The sequence below is a fragment of the Equus caballus genome, chromosome X, assembly GCF_041296265.1.
Source record: "Equus caballus isolate H_3958 breed thoroughbred chromosome X, TB-T2T, whole genome shotgun sequence".
NCBI classification, from domain to species: Eukaryota; Metazoa; Chordata; class Mammalia; order Perissodactyla; family Equidae; genus Equus; species Equus caballus.
Genome location: NC_091715.1, coordinates 74,240,449 through 74,267,103, shown reverse-complemented (window position 1 = coordinate 74,267,103; position 26,655 = coordinate 74,240,449).

Below are 26,655 nucleotides of genomic sequence, written 5' to 3'. Positions count from 1 at the left end.
TGGAGGAATGAAATATTTTGCAGAAACTGATATTTAATTACTTCAATGGGAGCAAAGTAGGCTTGTTAGCTTAAATTTTGAAGCTAATTGTCCAATGTTTTTGAACATGATTTAACCATTTCTCTTTGAAAAAACTTGGTCTGATATTTTTCTCTACCTTAAAAAAAAACCCTTTAAAGTTTGGTCTATAGATGTAAAAGTAACACATGTTCTTTCAATTATATTTAGAAAATAGAAAAAAGTAGAAAGAATAAATTTGTAGAGATGTAGCATTATCAACCCAAAGTAATGATTTTTAAGATTTTGGTTGTGTCTATAAAACACATACGTCATAGTAGATAAATAAATGTTAGCACAGCTTGTGGAGAAGGCTTCCTCGCTTTGAATTCTAGTTCTACTCCCCTCTCCAATGGTCAGAATAGGAACGTTTATTTCCTTATTGTTTTTAAATATTTGAAATTTTCTTATTTTATTAAATCTTACATTGAGTTACAATTCAAAATTTTAGCCCCAAATAACTGAAAATGAAAAATTCAGTCAATCCATTTTTTTTGTTCAACATTGAATAAGTTACACTGATTTTTTAAAATTGTTTTGACATTTTTAAACTGATTTCACCAGATCAATCAAATATTTTTGCTTCCCAATTAGGCTGTTTTATTCAAGGGTCTTAGAAAGTTGAATGATTGGAGGCCAATTTCCTTCATTCTTTCATCAGGTTATGTATGAGCACTTACTATGTGGGAAGTAGTACAATATATAGTGTTTAATCTGGTAGATACTGTTATGAGATGATTACCAGGTATACGATCTTGAAAAAGTTTCTTCACCTCTCTTCACTTTGTGTCTCCATATGTAAAATGCAGATAATTATCATTCCCTCTTTCACAGAATTTTTTAAAATTAAATTGGATAATAAATGTAAAGCATGTAGCATAGTTCCTGACAAACATTAAGTGTTCAACAAAGGATTTTTGCTGTTATGACTATAGGTCTAGCACTGCCGGGAATACAGAGACATATGAGCTGATCTGTCCTTAAAAGCTTATATTTTAGTTAAATAAGTAGCATTTACAAATCAAGATGCTAAAAATATTTTGATAATTAATAAATAATACAAGACAGCAACATAAGAGATGTCAGAAAGTAGTAAGTGCGTGCTAAATTAACAGATACACGGAGCTTGAGTGATAAGTGGAGGCTCACAAAATAGGTGAAATTCGAGATTTATAAATAGAAAAGAGTAGCATCTGAGGCAGAGAGCCCCAACAAATGTATAAATGTTGAAATAAGGGTGGTATCAATGAATTACTCAATTAACCTGGCTCAACATAGGGGTGAATTTCTTCGCCAGGGTTAAAAAAAAAAAAAAGACAGTTATAAAAGACTAATACGGAAAAATTTTAACCTCTAATTCCTTTCTTTGGGAATCAATAAGCTCCCACAAACGTTTCCCATATGGAGTTCAGCTTGTTTATATAATTCTTTTTTATTCTAGATCTCCTGTGTGTGTGTAGTAGAGAAATTATGTTTTCCAAAATATTCAGCATACAACTGCAAGAATATAGCTCTCTTTCTATTTTCTTCTTTGGTCTTGATTAAGAAACACGCCTCACTTTCTGTATTATCACTATTTATGGTTAAAGTTTTGGAAAATCATAGTATGTGCTTGGCAAGTGATATACATTACCAAAGGTCACTGGAGATTGTTGTAGAAAAGATTACATCACTGAAAATAATTACCAAATAGAATCACTGGGTTGTGGATTAGTCCTTTATTTTCCTTAATAAATTCTTGTATTATGCTGTTTTATAATTTAAGAAAAACTTTGATCTTTAAAAATTAAAAAACTAAACAAAGATTTTATTTTAAAGGACTTCTTGTGTATTTAGTTTTATTTTACTTTTTATTTATATATTGCTTCAACAATCCCATAGAGTAAAAGAAAGTATCTGTTCTACTCACACATCTATCAAACTGCCTAATTTCTTTAGTGACATTAATAAGATATGTGTATAATTTTTAAAAATATCATATCTGTACTTTTCTTTGGAACAGTGTACTTTGCAAGTATAGTTTTCCCTAAAGGAGATCACTGAATGCAAATATAGGCTGCACATTCTTGCTGCTTCTGGCAATATATGATATTTTAATTTAAATTAAATTATTCAATATATATCAAAACATTTATGAATTGTAAAACACTTTATAAATGCTCTCTAGCCATTTAATTAAAATTTTTGATATCTGGTATCAGGATTCAGGTGGAAATGAAACAGGGTTATTTTAGGAAGCTCTGTCTTAGGTCATTTGCAAAAATGTGCCAGACATCCGAGCCTGCTTTCTCCAACATTATTAAATATTTGACCAGTTTTCAGTAATTCATTCTATTTTAGTCATCATTTCCTGTAACTTAACCTCGGAAGAGCTTCTTTAGAGAATAACTCTGGCGATCTTCCACTTTTAAACATACTCTCGCATTTAGAAAAATCTGAATTTACTGAAAATATAACAGGAAATTTACTGTGCTCAAATAAGTATAAATATGAAGTTTAATGATAAAATTTCCACCTTAAGTGTGTTCTAAGTAATTACAAATATTCACTCCATATCAATTTTAGAATTAAATCCAAGCTGATAGTACTATGACCTTGAAACTACATTGGTGGAGACAGTCATGCTGTTGCTCCTTCCTCAGAAACTGTTGTATAGGAATATGTAGGGGTGACTCTGACAGTGGGGGATAAAAAATGGTGCCATGTTCATGACTGGTCACAGGATGGGTTTTTTGCCCTTGGGATGATTATTTTTATTTTTGGTCTTTTCTCACTTCCTTCCTATTTCTCCTTCCTCACTGACATGCATCCATCCTGTACCCCATTCCTCAAAGGTTTTGCTCTCAATAAGCAGTCACAGGATTTCTGGAGGTTAAAAAGGCTTCAAGACAAAATGGAATGAATTTTCTCTGGATAAATGTTGAACACATTGTAGGAGATGTAGAGGATACTTTTAGTAATAGTCTGGCCCGTTCCTTTCCATTTGCCCTCTTTCTCTCTACATATGCCAGGTCTGCCTGTGAACCCTGATAATTATTAATACAAGAAATATTTTCCTCAAACAAAAAGGTGTCAACATGTTTCTCTAAGCACACTTACAGTGTCTACAAGGATATATTTATGTATTTATTGATTTATTTAACAACTGCTGTAAGCACCTACTTTGTGCCTGGCACCATTCTATGCACAGTGGATACAACGGTAAACAAATCAAAGTTCCTGGGCTCCTGAATCTTACATTCTAGAAGGAGGGATTGAAAAGAAATATATACATACATGTATACGTACATATATACATGATATAATTCTAACATTTTGTTTTATAACTGTGAGAAGTGCTAGGAAGAAATAAAATTTAGGGTCATTTGACAGTATATAAGAGGGGCACCTAATCAAGATTGGGATATTAAAAAAGGCTTCTCTGTAAAGGGAACATGTATGCTGAGACCTGAATAATAAGTAGAGTTAGATGGTCAGAAAGGTAGGAGAAAATCACTCCAGGAAGAGCGAGCATCATGTCTAGAGACCCAGAGATGATGAGGCACTCGATTGAGCAATGAGGGAAGGTTTGTGTCTAAAACACGTAGAAAGAGTGGAAGAACAGCAGATGGAAAAATGTAAAGTGTTAGCTGAGATCACAGACTGGAGGAGTCAAACTTAATGAGCCAAATTCCAGTTCTGCCAAACTTACTATCTGTGGTGCCTTCGGCAAGTCACATAACATGTCTGTACTTCAGTTTCTTCATCTATAACATGGGGATAGTTGTAATAATAATGATTTGTAATAATAATATAATAATAATGATAGGGTTTTAGTAACTTTTAAGTGAGATATTTTATGCAAAACACTTAGGAAAATGCCTGGCACATAGTAAGCATTAGCTAATATTATTACAAATATTTTGAATACCTCTCCCAGCAATAATTTACATTTACATGTCATCTTTCTGATGGCATTAATACATACAATTTGACTCATGAAAGATTAATGTAGGAAAGAACTGCTTTTAGTCCAGTCCCTTCATTTCATGAGAAGATAAAAAGACTCGGGCTGTTAGTTTACAAGTCTATAGACTGTCATACCAGTGCTCTTCCCAAATCATTACCCTAATTCTTCAGTTAGTGTTCAAGTTAATATCAGATTCCACTGCACTTTGGACTTAGAAGATATAGGATCTACTGGATGTGGAATGGAGTAACCTTCAAATCTCACACCAGATATAAGCTTTGCTGAACCTAAATCTACTTCACCCATACTTTTACATGCTTGATAAAGGATAGATCCAATGCTTAGTTGGTGGAGTTATATAATTACTCTGGGCTCCATACTTGGACTCAACACATTTTAGCAGGATGGCAGACAGATAGTACTTCCCGGAAGTCCCATAAGAACAGAAGGATTATACCTTATTTTACTTATCCTATTCTGGGACACCATTTGCTCCCTCAGCCCTCGAAGATCTACTCTGAGAAATGCTTGCATTTTAAGCTTAGATTACTCTATTTTGTACTGATTTAAAACATAACATCATAATCCATTTGGTGCAGAGACAATAAACTCCTAGGAGATATTAGGGGCTATTTCTACGCATTTCAATATACATTAAGTACACTGTGTTCACGGAATTTAGTTAGGTCTGTGTAGAATATAAGGGTGAATAAGGCATATCACTTGACTTTAAGAATCTTATCACCTAAAAAGGAAGTTAAACAAGGGCAGAAATAACTGTATCTCTTCATAATATGAAGAGAGCTAAGGGAAGGTACAAAATGATCTGATGAGTGTCCAACTGAGGGAGGCAAATGCAAATTGGGTATGTGGGGACTGGAAACAAAATCATGGTTGAGCTACAATTTGAGATACGATTTAAAGTTTGAGTAGAATACCAAGAGACAGAAATGACCAGGAAGGAAATTATAAATAGAGGGAATAATATTGAAGAAAGTCATGGAGACAGAAAAAAAAAGGCTCTGCTTAGGGAATTGGGACTAGTTTCTTTAGGTTGGAACATAGGACCTATGCATGAAAGTTAAGACATAAGCATGGAAAGAATACAGAGGCCAGAGTATTGAACACCATGATTGTCAAGCTGAGTAGTTTGGACTTATGAAAGTAGTGAGAATGTTTATGAACAGTGTCACAATTATAACTGTACACTAAGAAGATGTCTCTGGTAGTGGTATGTAGCATAGTTCGGTCTGGGAGATAACTGGCCACAGAGATAAGCAGTAACAATCTAGCGGTAATAGGAGATTAGGGGATGAACTAGTGTGGTAGTAGAGATAGTGGAATTAGTCACTGCAAAGGTGGAATTTGTGGATCTTGACAAGTGATTTCACTTGAGGAGTGAGTGAGAAGGAGGGGTGAAATGACTCTATTGTTTTGTGCTAGGGAGAATCAGGAAATGGTGGTGACATTATTAAGAATAAAAAGAGGAAGGGTTTGTTTTCTCTGCGTGGTACTTTTCACACCATCATGCTTTACTTAATAAAGAAAGAAACAATATAAGGTAGTAGTAAAGAGCATAGACTCGAAAGTCAGGTTGTCTGGGTTCAAATCTTGATTCTACTGCTTCCTAGTTTTGTGCTCATTGGAAAGTTGTGCAAACTCTCCAAGCTTCAGTTTCCTAAGTCTGAAAAATGAGCTGATAATAATAGTATCTACCTCAGAACATTGCTGAGAGGGTTAAGTTATAATCCATAAAACTGATAAACTGATATTTAAATAATTATATTAAGAAAAGGGCAAATATTTTGTTAAGAAATATGTTTATGTGCTGCATTTGAACCAATAATATACGAATATGTGTTCCTACAGTAAGATACCTTGGAGAAGCAGTTCTTGCCCACGTAAGAGGGACAGCAAACATATTACACACATTAAAGTCATTTTGATGAAAAAATACAAAAAAGAAAATAAGAAGTGATAAGAGTTTAACGATGAGCCATCAACGTTGTCCTTGAAATTCTTCTAAAGACTATATTCTTCACCTGGTGCAGAATGTTATAAGCATTTACTGGCTATTTTGCATATTAAAAACCCACCAACAAATTGTTTCCACCCTACCACTGAACTTCAAAAAATTTGAAGTGCAAGGGTTAACAAACTTAAACATTTAAAGAGTCATGAAATGGACTGTTTCCGCTTTCCATATGGCTTTTATCAATTGTAAGTCAGTTTCAGAAGGACTGCTACACAATCAAAACACACAATCTCCTTAGTCGGATAATTCAATTTTATAAATGAATTACTTATGTGCCTATAAGTAAATACATTCCTATGTATGAGGATATCGACTGCTGTCAATGAGATAATCAAATCCAGGGACAAAAGGCTATCCTTGTAAACACTTTAAACCGAAAAAGGCCCCAGATTTCTGGACTATGATAAATTCAATCAGAAACATTTCGGTCTTACAGAAAGGGCAAGTTAGAAAAAAGATTTTCATTACAGAGATACAAGGTCAGCAGAACAGACATTAGAAGAGAACTCTTTATTTTCTTGGAGAAAGCAAATGAGTTAAAAAGAAATAACCTGCTATTCTGTACCACATCAATGTCTGGAAAACACGTATACATGCCAAAAGAAGGTGAACATTGCCCCAGCAGGTGACTATGATCTCTGAAGACAGCACAAAATAAAGGAAAGACTCATGGAGTCTGACAAACCTGAATATGAATCTTGGCTCTGCTACTTACCAGTTGTGTGACCTTGAGCAATTTACTTACCTTCCATGGCCTTTGATTTATATACCACATATATATGGAAATGAAACCTACCTCACAGCATTAGACCAAGGATGAAGCTATAACACATATGTAAAGTATCTAGTGTAGTACCTGACACATAAGCACAAAGAAGGCACCCAAAGAATAATAGCTCTTCAAATTTGTCTGTCATTCCCTACGGAACTTAGCACAAGTAATCTCATTTCTTGGATTTTGTCTGCCTTCTGTGAAGTGAACAAAAGAACAAGATATGGAGTAGGACAAATGTTGATGTAAGCATGTTGATGCAGATAAAGGGAACATTACTTTATGTATGTTAACACACAAAATCATACCTAAACTTATAAATCAATTTTTATTTTCCCAAGAGCTTTCACATACATTAAGTTATATAATCCACACAACAAAATCTGTGATGTTGACAGGAGAGGTATTTTTATCCCTATTTGACAGATGAAAAAAAATCTTGGAATGATTACTTCCTGCTTGCTCAAATTCACACCACTAAGACAATAATTCAGATCTTCTACTGCTCTGTTATAACAAAGTGACACATTCTAAATGCCTGATAGTTTTTCTAAAACTTCACATAGCTTTTCATTTTGACTTTCCGTGAAATTACGCTTTTTGTCCTTGCAAGTCAGGAAACATACTGTGAGACCACCAGGTAAAAGATTTTAAACAAATACAAACTACTATTGTGTTTTAAAATCTTGTGAAATTTTTCTTATTTTATAGTTGTAAAAGCAATCCATGCTAATTGTATAAGTCAAATGGTACAAAGATATATTTTAAAATTCTATAACATCCCAGTAAACCCATATATTACTGATTAATGATACAGATATTCTAGCTATGTTTCTATATCTGTTGTCTTTCTTTACTTGTTTTGAGTAGATCCTTAACCATTTCCTGGTGATCAGTGACAAATTTCCAATGTAATTATTCTAGGCTATGAGTTATAAATATGTTAACAGAATTGTGGTATCTTACCTAATAGAAACATTTATAGTGCTTTAAGAAAGTTTAATTTTCACTTTCCAAAGGAAAGATTTTATAAATATGGCTATTATTTTAAATTAGCCTAGACTCAGAGTTTGAGGAGGCCTAGGTACCTACCTTTATGACGTATGTAACTATTTGCCTGATTGTGGATAAATAACTTCTTTTAGACTCCTATTTACTCATTGGTGAAATGAAGGAGGTCACTTTCAGTACCCAAATTAAAAGAGACGGTGAGACACTTGTCAGATACTGTTTAGTAAAATGTGCTATTAAGCCAATATTTTCCACATTAGCCAGAGTTTTCTGTGTTTTAAATCTCAATTCATAAAAATTATCTGGAATTTTCAGGAATGATATGTAAATTTCTAGATAATTGAGTTTTGGGGTAACAGGGCTATCTAAAAACTTTTATTTTAATTCTTTTTGTGGAAAATGATCATTCTACACATATCTGAGGTGATTTCTCTTTAATTCCAACTATTGTTTGGTGAGCTTAGTTGTAAATAGCTACAAAAGAAAGTGCCTTGCAACAGGCATATTCTCAATTATTAAGACTATTATTGGGCCATTCTTACAAAGAAGATATGAAGGAGATAGTAGCCACTGTTTTATATTTAAGGAAAGCCTGATAAGAGGGATGACTGGTACATACTGGAGCAACAGTAAGCAGGCTCAATCAATTAATTACCCTTGCTGGCTGGATTCTAGGGCCTCCTATAAAAGAGAGAGTACTATTGTGGGAAAGGAGGAAAATACAACAAAAGGAGTTTCTTTATCATTCATTCATATGCCTTCTCTCACTCATCATACTTCATACATTTAGAGTGAAAATAAAAGTGGAAATAGGAATCAAGTGTGGGAGGGAGTAGGCAAAAACCATCGCTCACTTAAACAAACAATCTCAAGATGACTACAGGGAATACATATGAAAGGGATTTGGACTTGGATAAATTAACTTGCAGTTGGCTCTAGAATCAGAATGATCTGGATTTGAATCCTGACTCAGCCATTTAACGTCTGTGAAACCTTGCACAGATTATCACTCTCAAACTTGGTTCTTCCATCTGTATAATGATTATATTTCTAGTACAGGACTATAGTGAGGATTAAATGAGGCAATGACACGATGTGCTTAGCACAGTGCCTGGCACATATTAAGAGCTCAGTAAATGATAGCTATCATGGCAGAGACATTTACTGCTCACCAAGCATCCATGTACTCCTCCACATTTCCCAGTCCCTTTGTAGTTCAGTGAGGCTGTGTTATATTATAAGTTCTGTCCCATGGGCTATAAGTAAAAGTAATGTGTGTCACTTCTGGATCAAAATCTAGAATGGTAGATGTGAATTACTCATTTTCTTCTGCTCCTCTACCCTGTTGACCAAGGAAGCCATGTGTTCCAGATAGTATAGTTACAAGATGGTAGAGCTTCTGCCAGTCTGGTCACTGAATAAACTAAATAAGAAGCAGAACTCTCGGCTTATTCATGTTAGATATGTAGCATGAGTGAGAAATGAACTTGTGTTGCTTTAGGCCACTGAGATTTGGGAGTTGTTGGGGGGCATAGCCTAGCCTATCCTGACTGATTTAGTTATCATTATCAGCGCCAGCACTATCAATGGTCAAAGCTGGGTAATGATAAAATGAAAAGCACAAAAGTATGGAGATGAACAAATCTGGATTCCAGATTTGTTTCTCTCATTAACTATGTGATTACAGAAAAGTCATTAAACTGCTCTATGCTTCACTCGTACATCTGCCAAATGGAGATAACATTATTAGCCCTTCCTCACAAGATTGATAGTTGCGAGGATAACATATAGGTAAATAAACCTTCTTTGAAAAGTTGAAATCATGTGGAAATGGAAAGGACTATTATTGCTGTCTGGCTTGAGAATAGTAATTGTTCATGAGAACCTGTAGAGGGAACTAAAGGGGAATATCTATATGGTATTAAGAATATATATTAAATTTCATTCTATCCTGGATCAAGGTGAATACGCTGTTCATGGTTGGGGAAATCTCTACTTTCTTATAATGCAAATAAATTATTTAGACCATAAAAGAAGGATTATGGCAAGAGTTGATTTATTAAATAGTACTAAGAAGAGAAACATAATCTTGTAAAAGACTTAGTTTACACACTTATTTTTTAGTATCATAGCATACTACAACTGGAAATGACTTTAGATAGTATCTAATCTAGTGCAATAGCCTCCATTTTATGGATGACTGAATTTTGGCTAATCAGCAAATGATAGTTCTTTAATAACTACTAGATAATACTGCTTCTGTCCCAATGTCATTATTATTTAAGTTCACTGATCTTTTTAAACGTATGATCTACTTTTATATTATCGTTCGTCTTTTATTTCAGATAAGTTGTCTACTCTTTGAAGAGCCTGCAACACACAAGTCATGTATATGGGGATTAATTTGTTAATGAAAATCATTGACTGCTTCTAAAGAGACAAACAACATAATGAGAAATCTTGACTGATAAGTTATCTTTATGAGTAATAATTAACTTTTGTTTTTAATTAGCAAATAGCTTCAAGTTCAACCGGAGTGCATGGCATTATTTTTAAAATGTTTATGCAATACATTTGGCTGCATGCTGGTAAAATACCCCCTTAAAATGAATGAAATATTTTATAAGTAGTGGCAAGTTTTAAAGAAATTCCACATAAGGCAGAGTCTGCTTGAGAGTTTGAATAGATACCATGTGTTTAAAACACCAAATATATATCTCCTGAAAACTAATAAGACCACTCTCATTTTCCTGGATAACTTCCATCCAATGAATGGGATAGGCTAGTGGAAATAAATTGATCAGTGTGACAAAAATATACTTATCTTATAGCATAGTATCACCGCTGCCTCAATTAGTTACCATGGTCTCTAAAAATGTTTGCTTTCTACCAGCTTTTTAAAGTATTAGGTTGCCCATGCACAAAACCATAACAAAATAGGTAGAAACAACCCTAGGGCTGACTTCCCTTGAGAAACAAATGTGGTTGAAATGATCTTTAACACAATGGCCATCCAGTGTCACCTTTTTAAAAAGACTCCAGAGACTGAACTATAATCAAGCACAGGTTAAAGATTTGTTATTTCAATTTGCCAAGAGCTATGTCCAGAACTCCATTTACCACCTTATCCACAAAGCAACGAAGGCTCAGATGTCCTATTCCAGCTCTCCCTAGTGACTCAGAATGACAGTATTCCGTGATATCTGATTCCATTACCCTATGTAGACTTGGCTTAATATACTGTGTGACTTTGGTTAGCATCTTCAGTCCCACAGCATATTTATTTTGGATTGGCATAAAGGAAGAGATAAAGAAAATAATGAAGTTTTTTCTTCTTTTGGCTTGTTTTTGTCATTTCTGAATGTCTGCATCAAGAGGAGTCAGTCTTACGTAGTTCAAAGAATGTTGAGCCTAGATATCTCCCCTCTTTAGCTAATCCCGGTAGCAGCTGTGTAATTTGAGCAAGTTACCATCATCTCTGACCTTTATTTTCTTCATTTGTTCTATCTCTATGCTTGTTTTCTGTTCTAGAAAGTCAATGATTTTTAGAATATGTGTAAACTTCGCTTAGCAGATGAATGTCATCTTTCCCACTTGTGTTGACATTTTAATTTGGCCCATAGTCTCCTCTGATAGCATAAAGCTAATCTCAGATTACTTTTTGAAAGCTGTAGCAAAGAAGAGAAAAATCTCATTTTTGGCAGGTCCAGGAGGGACTTGGTTGAAGAGAAAAGGAACGCAAACCTTGTGATAAGCAGAATATAGACTTGCTGTTATTCCCCCTCAGCAGCTAGATTTTTTATGACTTAGAGATAAGAAAATTGTTGGATTTTTTAAGTACAGGTAATTGTCTAGAATCTTTAGGTTGGCATATGGTCTTTCACAATCTGCTCTCAACCTCTCTTTCTGGTCATGTTGCCCATGACTTTCCCATTTAGGCTCTTTCCCCAGCCAAGTTGGGTCTTCAGTGCACAAACTCTGCTCATTGCCTTTGCTCTTGCTATTCCCACAACATTAGGGTACCTTCTTATCCAAACGTTACTTATTCTTTGTAACTCTTAGTAGCTAAGGAACATTTAAAAGAGATCTATTTTTTATTTTTACGTAAGCTGAAACATGGATCTGTGGTTCTCAGAAAGTCTGCCTGAAGTTGATCTTCTCCCCTGAATTGTTGTTTTCTGTGTATACTCACACTGCAGTGAAATGAGAAGAAGATTAGAGGTCATCTGCTTTTCTGAAATCCTCTTTGACTTCAGCTGTTTTCTCTGTAAAGACAGAAGGTCTGAATTAGTTGCTTTTTTACTAAGTTAACATTATTGCATATCATGTGAGTGGCATAAATAATGCCACATAATATCTGGCCTGGCCATATGGAATAGAATAGAATGATAGCTTAGCAGTCCAGTTTGACACTGAAACCCACTGACTGAAAAATTTGTCATGTAGTGTTCACATTCTGAGACAAGTATTCAGTTTTTAGGCCATGTTTTAAAAGGGGGATATGAGTACATCTTACAGGGTGATAAGGATCATAAGTGGTCGGGAATTAAAGTCATATGAGGAAAGTTTAAAGCAACCTGGAATATATACACTGGAGAAGAATGGATTTTTAGGGACAAAATAATTGTCTCCAAACATTTAAAGAACTGTCATGTGGAAGAGGGAAGAGGGTTGTTTTTGGTCTAAACATTAGGATCAATTGAGTGGAAGTTACCAGGAAACAAATTTAGTTTGTTTCAAGAGGAACTTCTGAATTAAGATGCCATCCAATCAAATCGATTGCTTTAGGGAGTGAACTACTCACTGTGGTTATGTTCAATTAGAGCTATGATCATCTGTTAGAGATGTAATAAAAAAAATAGGAAGGTAGATTCTATTTCTAGAATCCTTTCCAAATCTGAGGTTCTATGAATCTAAGCTTTTTTATTGTTGTTCTAGAGAGGCACAGGCTTTCTCATATAACATGCTAGAAGAAAACCATTCCTTGAGTATTCGTAACTTCTCTTTTACAACAGGATCATGCTTGGTTCAAATACTTATTCGCTCAGTTAGCTCTAGTAGCATTGTGTACACTATTAATTGCATGTTCCAAAGAAACTTTCAAAATCTTTTTGAAATCTTCCATGGCAACTGGCAAAGTAAAAGAACATCATGGGTTGGACTGCCATTCCTGCACCTTCATTACCCATCAAGAATGGATTTACACAAGAATACTATCAACTTATTGAGGATCTGTTACTGGAGTCAGTAACAACTATAATATATTCAAACAGTATTATAGTGCCCATACTCTGTATACCAAAAGTTTGTAATATAAGAAGTTAATATTTACATTTATTAATTAAAGTTGATGAGGGTGGTGTAGAGCTTCCAATTTTCTGGAAAGAACACAGTGGAAAATGATATAATTGCTATTGAAATAGAAAATTTTCCTGTCACTCATGCCAGATGATGAAATTGAAAAAAGCAATGCAAATACAGGTTTGAACCACGGTAGAATTATTTAAAATAATTCCAGACGTTACAAATGTTTATTTCCTGTATTTTCATTGCCTTATAAAGCAAAAAAGGAGACATTTCCAATCAAATGAAATTAATTCAGACCATTTCAGCATTGAGAACTGCAATAGATTAACATTTTTTGTCTCACATGGAAAGCAAAAAGTTTATAATACTGGGTTAACATGGTAAGACATTTAGAGCTACATTTACTGATTTATGTAGTAAATATGATCAGTCATGAAAACAGAAATTGCAAGTAATCTAATCTTTGAAAATTCCTCCCAGTTCTTATGTTTGAAATTATTTAGTAGAGCAAAGAAACCCACCAGATTCCTAATGATGAATATATGGTATGCTTTTTTTAAGTGAACAATAAACCTCCTGTGATCCTCCAGGTTTATTTTTTTCACATGGAAAGGCTTATTGGTGATGACAGCTGACAGGCATTCCTTACAACCATCATGATTTTGGAAAGTAGTTTGCATATTTTGGCACTTTATTTTAGAGAGGAACTGAACGAAGCAAGTTGCTGCCAACATTCCACTAAATTACACCTTTAAAGGTCTTTCTTGATGTCTCCACTATTTCACTTCAATACTAGTGGAAAATCCTAGAATAAGTACAGTTAAGCATTCCCCAAAGAACAGCCTCCCGTAATCAACCCTTACAAAGTTCAGGAGGTCCTATTTTCATGGGGGAAGTGCTTTAATCAAGATTAATTTTTTCCAGTTTTCAGTAATCTGAGCTCTTCCTGAGTTTTCCTCAACCCTCTTTTAGGATGAAATTATCAAATTTCCATGGCAATTAACTGAAAAAGTTCGAGTGTACGGATCATTCTGTACAATAGTCACCAAAGTACAAGTGAAATTAAGTAAGGGGAAAAAAAGTGCAGGATTTAGTATGAAGGCCATCGGCTCACAAAATGCAGGTCTATGGCTGAGCTCCTCTGTTGTGAAAGAGTTTTGCTTTCTTGACAGATGCATTTCTCTGGACCTGTTGTATCTGTAGCTCCAACCAGAGACAAAGGTGATTTTTACCAAAAGTTCTATAATCAAGAAAACGTAGCATAAAAATTGTTTCTATTATACAGAAAATAAATTCGACTATATGGAAACAATTGCTAACTGGAAAAATGTTTTTTTGTAAAATGATTTTCTAAGTTCGTCTCCTACATGCTGTTTTTCAACTATTGTTTCAGCAAATATGAAGTGATTTTATGTAATAAGATAATTATATAACTACCTATATGCCTCTTCCAGGATGTCTCTCGAGACTGGAAAAAAACCTGTGGCCTTTAGGTACCATTTATTGGTGTTCAGTTTTCTCTTCTTGAACAAATGAGCATTCCAAAGGCAAATGAATGCCCCTGCCACTCAACAGATTGTATTTCTCCCCAGTTGTGTTGGCATCTGGTAAATACTTTAAGAGTGAATAGGAATCTTCATGAAAGGAGCAAATGAAAGTTGGAGAAGACACTGAATGAGAACTTCTCTGTTATGTCTATATCATAATCTCCTATGGAGCTTACAAAAGCATTCCAGAACATGTTCCCATTTCAATTCAATTATTGCATAAGGTGTATGTGAAAAAGCTTGTCTGTAGACTGAATGGCCTAAATAATTCTTACGTCACTATTTTCCCTGATCTATGTGTCCTTTTATCCCATGTAGCTCCAGGTACATGCAGGCATATAGCAACATATAGTCTCCAGTGTCTTTAAAATGCAACCAACTCAGATGTTACAAGGCCTCATGATTTGGCCCTTGCCTACTTCTCTAACTTAATCTCTCACCACTTGCCTCCTCAATTTACAATGTTCTAGCCACCCTGGGTCTCTTTAATTTCCTCAGTCATGCCAAAGTCCTCACTACCTTAGGGACTTCACAGTTCTTACCTGACAGCATTAAAAAATTGCCAAATGAGTTAATATTTTTCAAACTCAACAAATAAAACAATTAAATTATTACAAAAAAACAGGCGAATGTTTTTATAATCGTATAATAGGGAAGGCAATTAAACATGCTAAAACACCAAAGCTATTAGGCAAAAGCCTGATAAATTTTAGTATACCAAAATGAAAAAACTTGTACATAACAAAATATAAATCAAAAATTAAAATACAGAGAAAAGATCAGAAGAAATTTTGTGGGAAATATATAACAAAAGTCTCTTTTCCAAAATCTAAAACAATAAGAAAAGCACAATCAATCAATCTTTTGCCCAAGGATGTGGAGAAGTAACTCACAGAGAAGAAAATGAAAGTGGTCACTGAAAATGTAAAGATCATCCTCACTAGTAATTAACAATAAGGTAAAAGTTAGATAAAATTTTCACCCATCAGATGGGCAAAAATGTACAATATTAGTGGTATCAAGTGTTGGTGTTTCCCAAGAACATTCCGGGACCTAGGTTTGATCTTGTAGTTCTACTGTCCTCTAGAGGGTTGTCTTTTCTGAATGTCGAAGCCAGGTCACTGCCATATCCATGTACCAGCCAGCAGAAAAAAGAGAACAAAAGAGTGACTAACTCTGTTTTTTATGCTTAAATTAACATTTCACTTAAGAATAGTTTTACATTTACAAAATTATCGCAAAGATAGTACAGAAAGTTCCCATATATCCCACACAGTTTTTTCTAATAGTAATGTCTTACAGTTGTACATTTGTTACAACTAGGGAACCAATATTGATACATTGTAATTTACTAAAGTCAATTATTTATTTATTTATTTAGATTTCTAATATAATATATACCTAATAACCTTATTCTGTTCCAGGATCTCATCAAAGATACAATACATTTAGTCATCATGTCTTCTTAGGCTGTGCTTGGCTGTGACATTTTCTCAGTTTTTCCTTGTTTTTGATGACCTTGATAGTTTTGAGTAGAACTGGTCAGATATTTTGTAGAATGTTTCACAATTGAGATTTGTGTGACTTTTTTTTCTCATGATAAACTGAGATTATGAGCTTTTTGGAGGAAGAGCAGAGAGGTAAAGACCTATTCTCATTATATCATTTCAAAGGTACATGTTATCAACGTGACTTATCACTGATGATGTTAACCTTGATCATTTGGCTAAATATTCCTACTATGAATGAATTTCCCTCTCTCCATCCCACCTCCTCTCCCTCTCTCATTCCTTCCTTTCTCCTTCCTTTTTTCATACTCTACTCTGTCAACAAGTCAGTGAGAGAGGCCCATAATTAAGGGATTCAGGGTTATGCTCCACCACCTTGAAGGGAGCATATACACAAATAATTTGGAATTCGGTATTCTTATATATTTTTGTTGTTGCTGGTTTCAATTTTGGCGTTATGAGCTCTTTCAGTTGACTCCTTTGTCCCTTTATAACATACTTTTATCATTGTGGTATTTTTTGGCTTTTTTTACTTTCTAGCTCTACAAGTTGTTCCAGGATCATCTTGTACATTGCCTCAGCACACATACATATGTGCGTATGCGTGTGTGTGTGTATATTTACATATATATTCATCTGTATCTATATTAAGTTAAACTTGAGTTCATATTTATCTCATGATATCTCCAACTCTAATCCAGTACCATGTGATTCATTCTAGCTCCTACCCCTTGCTTATCTATAACGTCTTACTCCAAGCGAGAAATCTTTCTTCTACTGTCTGCCATCCCTTTACATATTTGTTCAATTTCAGTGACATGTACCACAGTTTCAGAATTGTTGACTTGTACCTCCGTGAGAAACAACTCTATTAACTGCTTATGTACAGTTCCTTTTGTTCTCAATTTTACAAAATCCAGTCATTTCCAAAGTTATTTAGATCGGTGCCTCTTTTGTCACACACCCTTCAGAGAGGTTATGCCTTACATCTGCAATATAGATAGATAGTTTTTTCAGTTTACATTTCATCTTGGGTACCCCTGACTTCTGAGTTTATTTTTTTAAAATATTCATTCATTTATTTTCATTCATCTTGCTATAAATTTCTATGTGTTTAATAAATGTATGGTGAAATATATTCATCATCAAGTATCATACATAATAATTTCTCAACCCTAAAATATCCCCTGTGTTTAACCTAGTCAAATCCCCCTGCCTCCACAAATCCCTGGCAACCATTAATCTTTCCATCTTCTCCACAGTTTTGACGTTTCCAGTATGTCATATAAATGTATCATATAGCATGTAGCCTACTCACACTGGCTTCTTTCACTTAGCAATATACATTTAAGAGTTACCAATTTGTATTTATTAATAACTCATTCATTTTTATTGCTGAATAACTACCCCTGGTTTATCCATTCATCTGTTCAAGGACCACCTTTGTTGTTTCTAGTTTTGGGTAATCATAAATAAAGTTTGTATAAACTTTTGCGTGCAAGTATTTGTGTGTGGATCTGTTTTCAAATTAGTTGGGCCAATACATAAGAGCATAATTGTAGCATCTACAGCAAGTCTGCATTTGGCTTTATAAAAACTTACCAAACAATTTTCCAAAGTGGTTGATCATTTTTAATTCCCACCCAGAATGAATGAGAGTTCTTTCTGTTCTACATCCTTACAGAACTTGGTATTGGCAATTTTAAAAATTTTAGCCATCTGAATAGGTATGTAGTACCAATTTTTTAAAAAACCATTCCAACAGGTATGTAGTAACATCTAAGATAATTTTGATTTGCATTTCCCTAATGACATATAATGGCAAGCATTTCTTCATATGCTTATTTGCCACGTGCATATCTTTTTTGGTAAAGTGTCTGTTTATATCTTTTGTCATTTTTTAATTGAGTTGTTTTCTTATTGTTGAGTGTTAAGGTTTCTTTACGCATTCTGAAAGAGCCCTTTTGAGATATGTGATTTTTAAATGTTTTCTGCCTGTCTGTGCCTTGTCTTTGAATTTTCTTCATAGTTTCAGTTTATTTTGAGCAACACAAAACTTTAATTTTAATAAAGTCCAAATTAACAATTTATTTCCTTTCATGGATTATACTTTCAATGCTGTATCTAAAAACTCGTCACCAAAGCCAAGATCACCTAGATTTATCCTGTGTTATTTTCTAAAAATTTTATAGCTATAATTTTGTGTTTTACATTCAGGTTGAATAAAGTTTTGTGTAAGATGTGAGGTTTATGTCAAAGATATTTTCTCTTGCCTATGACTGTCCAACTCTTCCAAATCATTTGTTGAAAAGACACTGATTTCTCCTTTTGAAGTATCTTGAATAATTTGTAAAAAAAATTGTTACGGTATATGTGAGAATTTATTAATGGAATCTCTTTTTCATTCTATGTATTTTTTGTCTATTCTTGTGTCAGTACCACATTGTCTTGAATATTGTACTTTTAAAGTAAATATTGAAATCAGCCAGTATAAGGTAAGGGTCTAACATTGTTCTTCCTTTTCAACATTTTTTGACTATTCTGTGTCCTTTATATAGCTATATAAATTGTAATAACATATTGTCAATTTCTACAAGAACAAGCCTGCTGGAATTTCTTACTGGGACTATGGTCAATTTATAGATCAATTTGGGGAGAATGAACATCTCAATAATAATCAGTAGGCCAGTCTATGACTGTAACATATCTCTTCATTTATTGACATGTTACTTAATTTCATCCAGGAGTGTCAGGTAGATTTTTTTGTAGAAGTATTTCATATTTGAAAAAAAATATTTGGTACTATTGTACTGGTAACTTCATTTAAATGAACACTTAGAGCCTTAACTAAATATTAAATTTCTTTATTGAGGGTCTGCTTTTTCTTCTGTTGGGCAACTAAGGTGATGAGCTAATCACATCTATCTCATCAGTAATTGAGCTGGATCAAGCCTGGATTTCAGCAGAACTTTTTCTTTAGGAGGACTTTGCAATATAAGCACCGTAAGACTTTGAGACCAGTCTCCATTTTCCAGCTGAGGTCTCAGCCTCCAGTCCCTATGCTGTCTGACACTACTATTACTGTGGGTATGTACTTATTAAAAATTCTAGAGGCGGGCTGATGGCATAGCAGTTAAGTTTGTATGCTTTGCTTCAGCGGCCAGGGATTTGCCAGTTAGGACCCCAGGCGTGGAGCTAAGCCTCTCTTATCAAGCCATGCTGTGGCATTAGGCCCACATATAAAATAGAGGAAGATGAACACAGATGTTATTCAGAGCCAAGCTTCCTCAGCACAGGCAGGAGGATTGACAACGAATGTTAGCTCAGGGTTAATGTTTCTCAAAAAAAAAAAAAAATACTGTATGGAAAATCAGTGAGTGAGTGAGGAGAATTACTTGGCATTTTCTCCTGCTACTGATTATAATCCATCACAAAAGCCTACACAGTGATTAAAAGTTTTTAAAAAAATGTTCCTACCCTAGCACAATCCTTCCATTTATAATAGTCTTGATTTTGCATCCTCCATGCCAAGGATTAGGCAAAAGTCCCCAGTCATCACAGATCAGCTCATCTAGGAAGGGGTACTTCCTCTATGGAATTTAGGTCCTTTAGACATTTGTGTATCCACAGATTTTTAAGCTGTTTAAAAATGTTTCCTTTTTTGTTTTTTTAGTTATCTGTTACTTTTTAAAATTGTTATGGCAGAAATGATGGTCCTTTGGGACTTTAGTTAAGACATTGATGCTTTCTTTTGTGATTTAAAAAATCTATGTAAAATATCCCTATTTGCCCATTGTCAGATTTTCTTCCTGAATTATGCATGTGTGTTATATATTTTGTCATACTTACTTTCTGTTAGCATTTACCTGAGCGATCTAAGTTTACTCTTTTATTTTTGCCAATTCTTTATCTTTGGATTAGTCTGTCTATTATAAAAAGTTTAAAGACAGATTATTTTTCCCTACTCATTCTGCACATCTATGTCACATAAACAAATAATTTAACCAACTAACATTTATTGTGATTATTCTTGCCGTTTCATTTTATTTTTCTATTTATGACAGATTATCTCTGCATGCTAGATTTGGTATACTGATCAATTTTTCCTTGTTCTCTTTGCTTTACTATAGTAGTTTAGAAGTTATACATCTAATTTGTATCCTCTGGTAGATAATAAAGTTTTTCATGATTTACATTGATGTTATTATTTTTTGCTTCTCTTCATATTTGAGGTTGAGGTTTGTGATTCAACTACATTGGTAGTTGAAGCATAGTTCTTCATCCCAAATGACAATTTTTGTTCACTTTCTGGTAGCATTCTCCTGCCTATGATTTAGGCTATGCTTTGTCTGCTCAAATTTTCCCATAAATTCAATTTATACATCTTTCTATCCTCCAGAAATGTCTCAAAATCTCTGGTTAAGATATGCCTCCACATATTAATTGTTCTTGTCAAATCCTATACAACCTTCGCTATAACTATAAAATCACAGTTATTACAGAAGACAGTTGTGATGATCAATTTTATGTGTCAATTTGACCCGATATTTAGATAAAAATTACTTTTGTGTGTGCCTGTGAGGGAGCGTCCACATGAGATTAACATTCAAATTGGTAGACTGAGTAAAGCCTATTGTCCTCTATTTAGCATCATCCAAAATATTGAATGCCTGACTAGAACAAAAAGGTGGAAGGAGGAAGAATTCAGTGTCTACTTGATAGCTTGTGCTGGGACTTTGGTCTTCTCTTGCCCTTGGCTGATACATACACCATCAGATCCCCTGGTTCTCAGGTCTTTGGACATAAACTGCATCTACACCACAAGCTTCCTTGGCCACCAGCTTACAGATGACAGATTGTGAGACTTCTCACCTTCCATAGTGACATAAAACAATTCTTTATAATAAATCTTATTTTTTTTGGTACTGTTTCTCTGAACCCTTAGAACTCTGACCAATACAGATTTTGGATTTTGGTATGGAGAGTAGTTCTAAAGAAGCAGAACTTTAAGGATGAGTTTTCTGAATTGGTTCTAAGGTTTCTGGAATTGGCTCTCTAATACGATTAAATTTAAAGATGCTAATAACTTTACTTCCAGAAGTAAATAGACTACTGATAGCCCATGGTATGAACTGGTAACAGACATATGCAGAACATTTGCCTTGGGTACTCTTGATCAACCATTTATTGGAAGTATAGATGTGCATGACTGTGTATATGAGACTTCAAACATTTTTTGAAAATTAATAAGTATAATGAGGTTGGCTCACTGCTCCTGTTGTCGCTGGACAAAGTGGTGAAAAAAGATCAATTCAGGGATTTGAATTCCCAGCCCAAGCACTGCATAAATGGCCTGAAGGTTTCTATGTGTGCCCTAAAAGAGACTCTTATTTCCTGTAGCTGCATGACTGAGATTGGTGAAAATAAAACAGAGAATATTATCCTATGACTTGTTGAATTACAATACAAATTGAACTTCCAGCCTCACAGAGTATCTACTGTTAAAGTAAGAATATTGATTGCAAAATAATGGTATCTTATAAACTTGGATGGGGATATGTAGGAAGTCCCTGATGAAGCTGGGGACACTGAACTCCTATATTCTGATGAGTCTTATTTGCTAGTGGAAGCAGCCTCTCCTTCTCCAGCAGATGTGGACTTCCCATCCCCCATGGAAGCAGCCTCCTGACCTCCAGTGGTAGTGGTATCCCTACTGCCAGTGGAAGTGGCTAATTCACCCAGTGCTACCAGCCTGAGCAGTTTCAGCCTTTCCAATCTCCCCTGAGGGAATTAACCCCGGATTGCCTGAGGAAACTAAGGGCCTCCCTTGAGGTAGTTTTCATGCAAAATAATGCTGATGCTCCTCAGGACCTACTCCACCACCCCTCTTTGCTTCTAGACCTATAATTAGACTCAAGTCCCAGCTGGCCTCTAAAGGTGAGGTACAAAATGTGACCGACCCACGAGGATGTGTGCTACACTCGAAAAGAACTACTTGAGTTTTCTCATTTATACAGATATCTGGGGAAAACATGTGGGAGTGGATGTTAAGGGTGTGTGATAATGGTGGAAATAACATAAAGTTGCATCAAGCTAATGTGATATGGGCCTATTAAGCAGAGATTTTGCATTTAATGCTGCATCTTGAGGAGTTAGAAAGGGCTCTAACAGTTTGGTTGGTTGGCTGAAGCTTGGACCAAACGGTGACCCACAGTGAGTGAATTAGAAGTGACAGAACTGCCTTGGTTTAATGTGGGAAAGAGATTCATAAGTTTAGGGAGAATGGAATGTTAAAGTGGATGCGTCACTTAAGACCTACTTACCCACACTGTGAGGATCCAGAAGACAAACTTTTCACCAATGCTGTGAGAAATTTGTGAGAAGAACCCTGGCATCTTTGAAGAGCTCTGTGATTACTTTTCTCTGTAGGACAGATTTAACAGTGGAACTGCAGCCATTGAGTTGGGAAAACTAAATGTAATGGGTATAACTGGATTCTGGGGTGGCAGGGGCCAAGTGGTAGCACTCAACCACCATAGCAAGGTGGGTGTGTTTACCATGATGAACAGCGGAGTCAAAGCAGTAATCAGAATAGTTTGACTCATGCAGACATATGGTGTTGGCTAGTTAATCATGGTATTCCCAGAAGTGAAATAGACATTAAGTTTATTAAATTCTTACTTGATTTGAATAAGCAGAGAAGTTAAAGATCAAGTGAGCAAAATCTAACCTAATTCATAAAAACAGAGTCATGGCCTCTCAATCAATTCCCAGATTTGAACAAGTTTACAGATCCAGAACACTTTGCATGAAGAGGAGGCTGGGTCCCCTTGAGGAACAACTTCAGTACACTATCAATAATGAGTACTGCTAATATTTCTCTTAGCCTCCACCAAAGAGACCTATGGCCTTTTACCAGGGTAACTGTGCGTTTGGCAAAAGGAAATAATCAGAACATTCAGAGATTACTGGACTCTTTGAACTGACACTAATTCCAGGAGACTCAAAATGTCATTGTGCCTCACCAGACAGACTAGGGGCTTGTGAAGGTGAGTTAATTGTTGGAGTTTTAGCTTAGTTCCGTCTCATAGTGGGCCCAATGGTTCTGCAAACCCACCCTGGGGTTATTTCCCCAGATCTGAATGTGTAATTAGAATAGATTTACTTAGAAACTCACAGAAGCCTCACATTGGTTTCCTGACCTATGGAGTGAGGGCTATTATGGTGGAAATGTTAAGTGGAAGCCACTAGAACTGCCTCTACCTAGGAAAATAGTAAACAAAAAGCAATATCACATCCTTGGAAGGATTGCAGAGATTAGTGTCACCATCAAGGATATGAAGAATGCAGGAAACATACAGCATTTTTCTGATAAAGGAACTCACTTTACAGCAAAAAGTATACAGCAATGGACTCATGCTCACTGATTTCACAGGTCTTAACCATGTTTCCTTCCATTCTGAAGTAGCCGGCTTGAGAGAATGGTGGAATGACCTTTTAAGATTCAGTCACAGCACCAGTTAGGTGGCAATACCTTACAGGGCTGGAATGGGGCTCTCCAGAATGCTGTATGTACTCTGATTCCAGTATATGTTGTGTCCAATATACTCTGTGTCCAATATATGTTGCTGTTTCTATCATAGCCAGGATTCATGGGTCCAGAAATCCAGGGGAGGAGATGGAAGTGGCATCACTCATTATTATCCCTAGTAACACATTAGCAAAAATTTTGTTTCCTTTTCCTGCAACTTTATGCTCTGCTGGCCTAGAAGATTTAGTTCTTGTAAGAGGAATTCTTCTACTAGGAAGCACAACAATGATTCCACTGAACTGGAAGTTAAGACTGCCACCTCGTCACTTTGGGTTCCTCGTGCCTTTGAATCAATAAGCAAAAATGGAGTTACTATGCCGGCTTGGGTTACTGATTCTGACTACCAAAAGGAAATTGGACTACTATACCACAATGGAAGTAAGGGAGAGTATGTCTGGAATACAAAAGATTCCTTAGGGCATCTCTTAGCATTACCATGCTCTGTGATTAAGTTCAATGAAAAACTATAACAACCCAATCTAGGCAGGACTACTAAAAGCACAGATCATTCAGGAATAAAGGTTTGAGTCACCCCAGAAGGTAAAGAACCATGACCAGCTGAGGTGCTTGCTGAAGGCAAAAACAATACAGAGTAAGTAGTGAAAGACGATAGTTAAATACCAACTCTAACCACATGGCCAGTTGCAGAAACTGGGATTGTAATTGTCATGCTTATTTCTTCCTTATTTTTTTATCAATATATTTGTGTGTGATGTCCATAGGATGTCTCAGTCTCCATAATCACATGAGTTAATTCCTTATAATAAGCACCTCTAGATAGATATATAGATAGCTAATAGATCCTCTTTCTCTGGAGAACCCTACAACAGAGAAACTTTTCAGATTACATGAGAATGCAATAATTAAAATCCAGAGTATAGAAAAATCTATAGCACAAATGACCTTATTTCATCATTAAATAAATTGCAAGAAAAAAAGTTGAAGACAGAATATATAGATTCAAAGACATTTAAGAAGGCGATCACCCAATTTAAATCTATGAGCTTCATTAAGATCTTGATTTGAACAAATAAACCCCCAAAATTATAAAACAATCAGAGAAATTTGAACACTGACTTTGGTGTTAAGGAAATATTATTAATTTTGGGTAGTTATCATGGTAGTATATTTATATTTTGAGAGAAAATTCTTACCTTTTAAGATACACTTATTGAACTATTTACAGATTAGTTATCTTGGAGATTTGCTTTGTTTCATGAATATTATAATCAGAAGACTTATAAGTGGGTTATAGAAAAGCTAAGAGTGGCCATGAATTGATTATTATTTATGCTGCATAATCAGTTCACAGTGGTCATTATATGATTCTCTACCATTTTATATGTTTTAACATATATGTTTTATGTTACAATCCTTGAGTGTCATTTTACAGGATTACATTTATCCAAAATACATTTTATTACTAAAGGAATATATTTTTATTTTAAAAATATAGAAAATTCATTTCACTACATAGAAATAAGCACATCTGTGGCTTTGATTATGGTCTTGTAAGTATCTTATATGAAAATTAGAATATTTTTACAAGTATTTTCATCCTATACATACAATTACATAATTACATTTTCACATATTCTTAGACTTGACTTGTTCTTTTCCTAGCTTCTTCAGAAGGAAGGTTTTCATCATAAATTTTTACCCTGTCAACTTTACTAAGTCTACGCATTTAAGAAATACTAGCTGTGCATATTTTATTATGATATATCTTCAACATTTTTTATTGGAAAATATTCTCTAATTTTTGTTTATATTCTTTGATGACTTGGTCATTTTGAATCACAGTGTCTAATTTTCAAGCATTTGTATCTTTTCTAGCTTTTTGTTAGGCATTTCAAGTTTACTGCATTGTAATAAGAATACATTCCATGAATTTTATTCAATGACGAAAATCTTAGCAGTTATTTCTTTTGTCAAACTTGGCAAGCTGGTTCTAAACTTTAGATGGAAATGAAAGGGTCAAGAATAGTCAAAACTCTCTTGAAAAACAGCACAGAAGATTTACGCTACCAGATATCAAGGGCTATTATAATGCTATAGTAATTAAGATTGTGTAATATTGACATAAGAATAGACAAATTAGGCAACGGAATGAAACGGATTCCAGAGAAATATACTCACATATATTTGAGCATTTAATTTATGATAAGTTGGTGCAGCAAAGCAGTGGAACAAAGACAGTTATTATAGACACTGTTAATATGTACAAACAAATATACATACAGTATTTTTGTTTGCTTTGTTTTCAACAAAAAGGGGACAGTAGTATAATACAGTTTCGTAACTTCTCTTTTTCACTTAACAGATATATAGGAAATCGGTACATAGTATTCCACTCTATCTAGAATAAGTTACTGAAGAATACACTGAAGAATACTCGATCAGTGTATATTTATATATGTTTTAAGACTATTGAAACATTTTGATAATTGTCTCGCAGACATATTATAATAGTTTATGGTCTCATATGAAGAGTATCCACTTCCCTATCCCCAAGTCAACGCTACTTAAACTTTATCTTCTTTCATAGTCAATTTGTAAGAGAAAGTGATATCTTGTTGTTTTAAGCTGAATTTAATGTAATAATATTTTGGTCAAATATTTCCAAATATCTATTGTCTATTTTTATTCTCCTTTACTTCCTTTTCTTAATTAGTAGTTAATATTTTTCTGATTTGTTTGTAAAACTCTATTTATTAAGAACATCAACCATTTTTCTGTGCTATGTAGTAGAAACAGTTTCCCAGTTTATAATTATGTCCTACTTTGGTTTAGTGCATGTATGTTTCGAAGACATTGAGAAAATTTTCAGAATAACATTTTTTAAACTACTAATTGTATAGTCTGTTTTCTGCTTTTA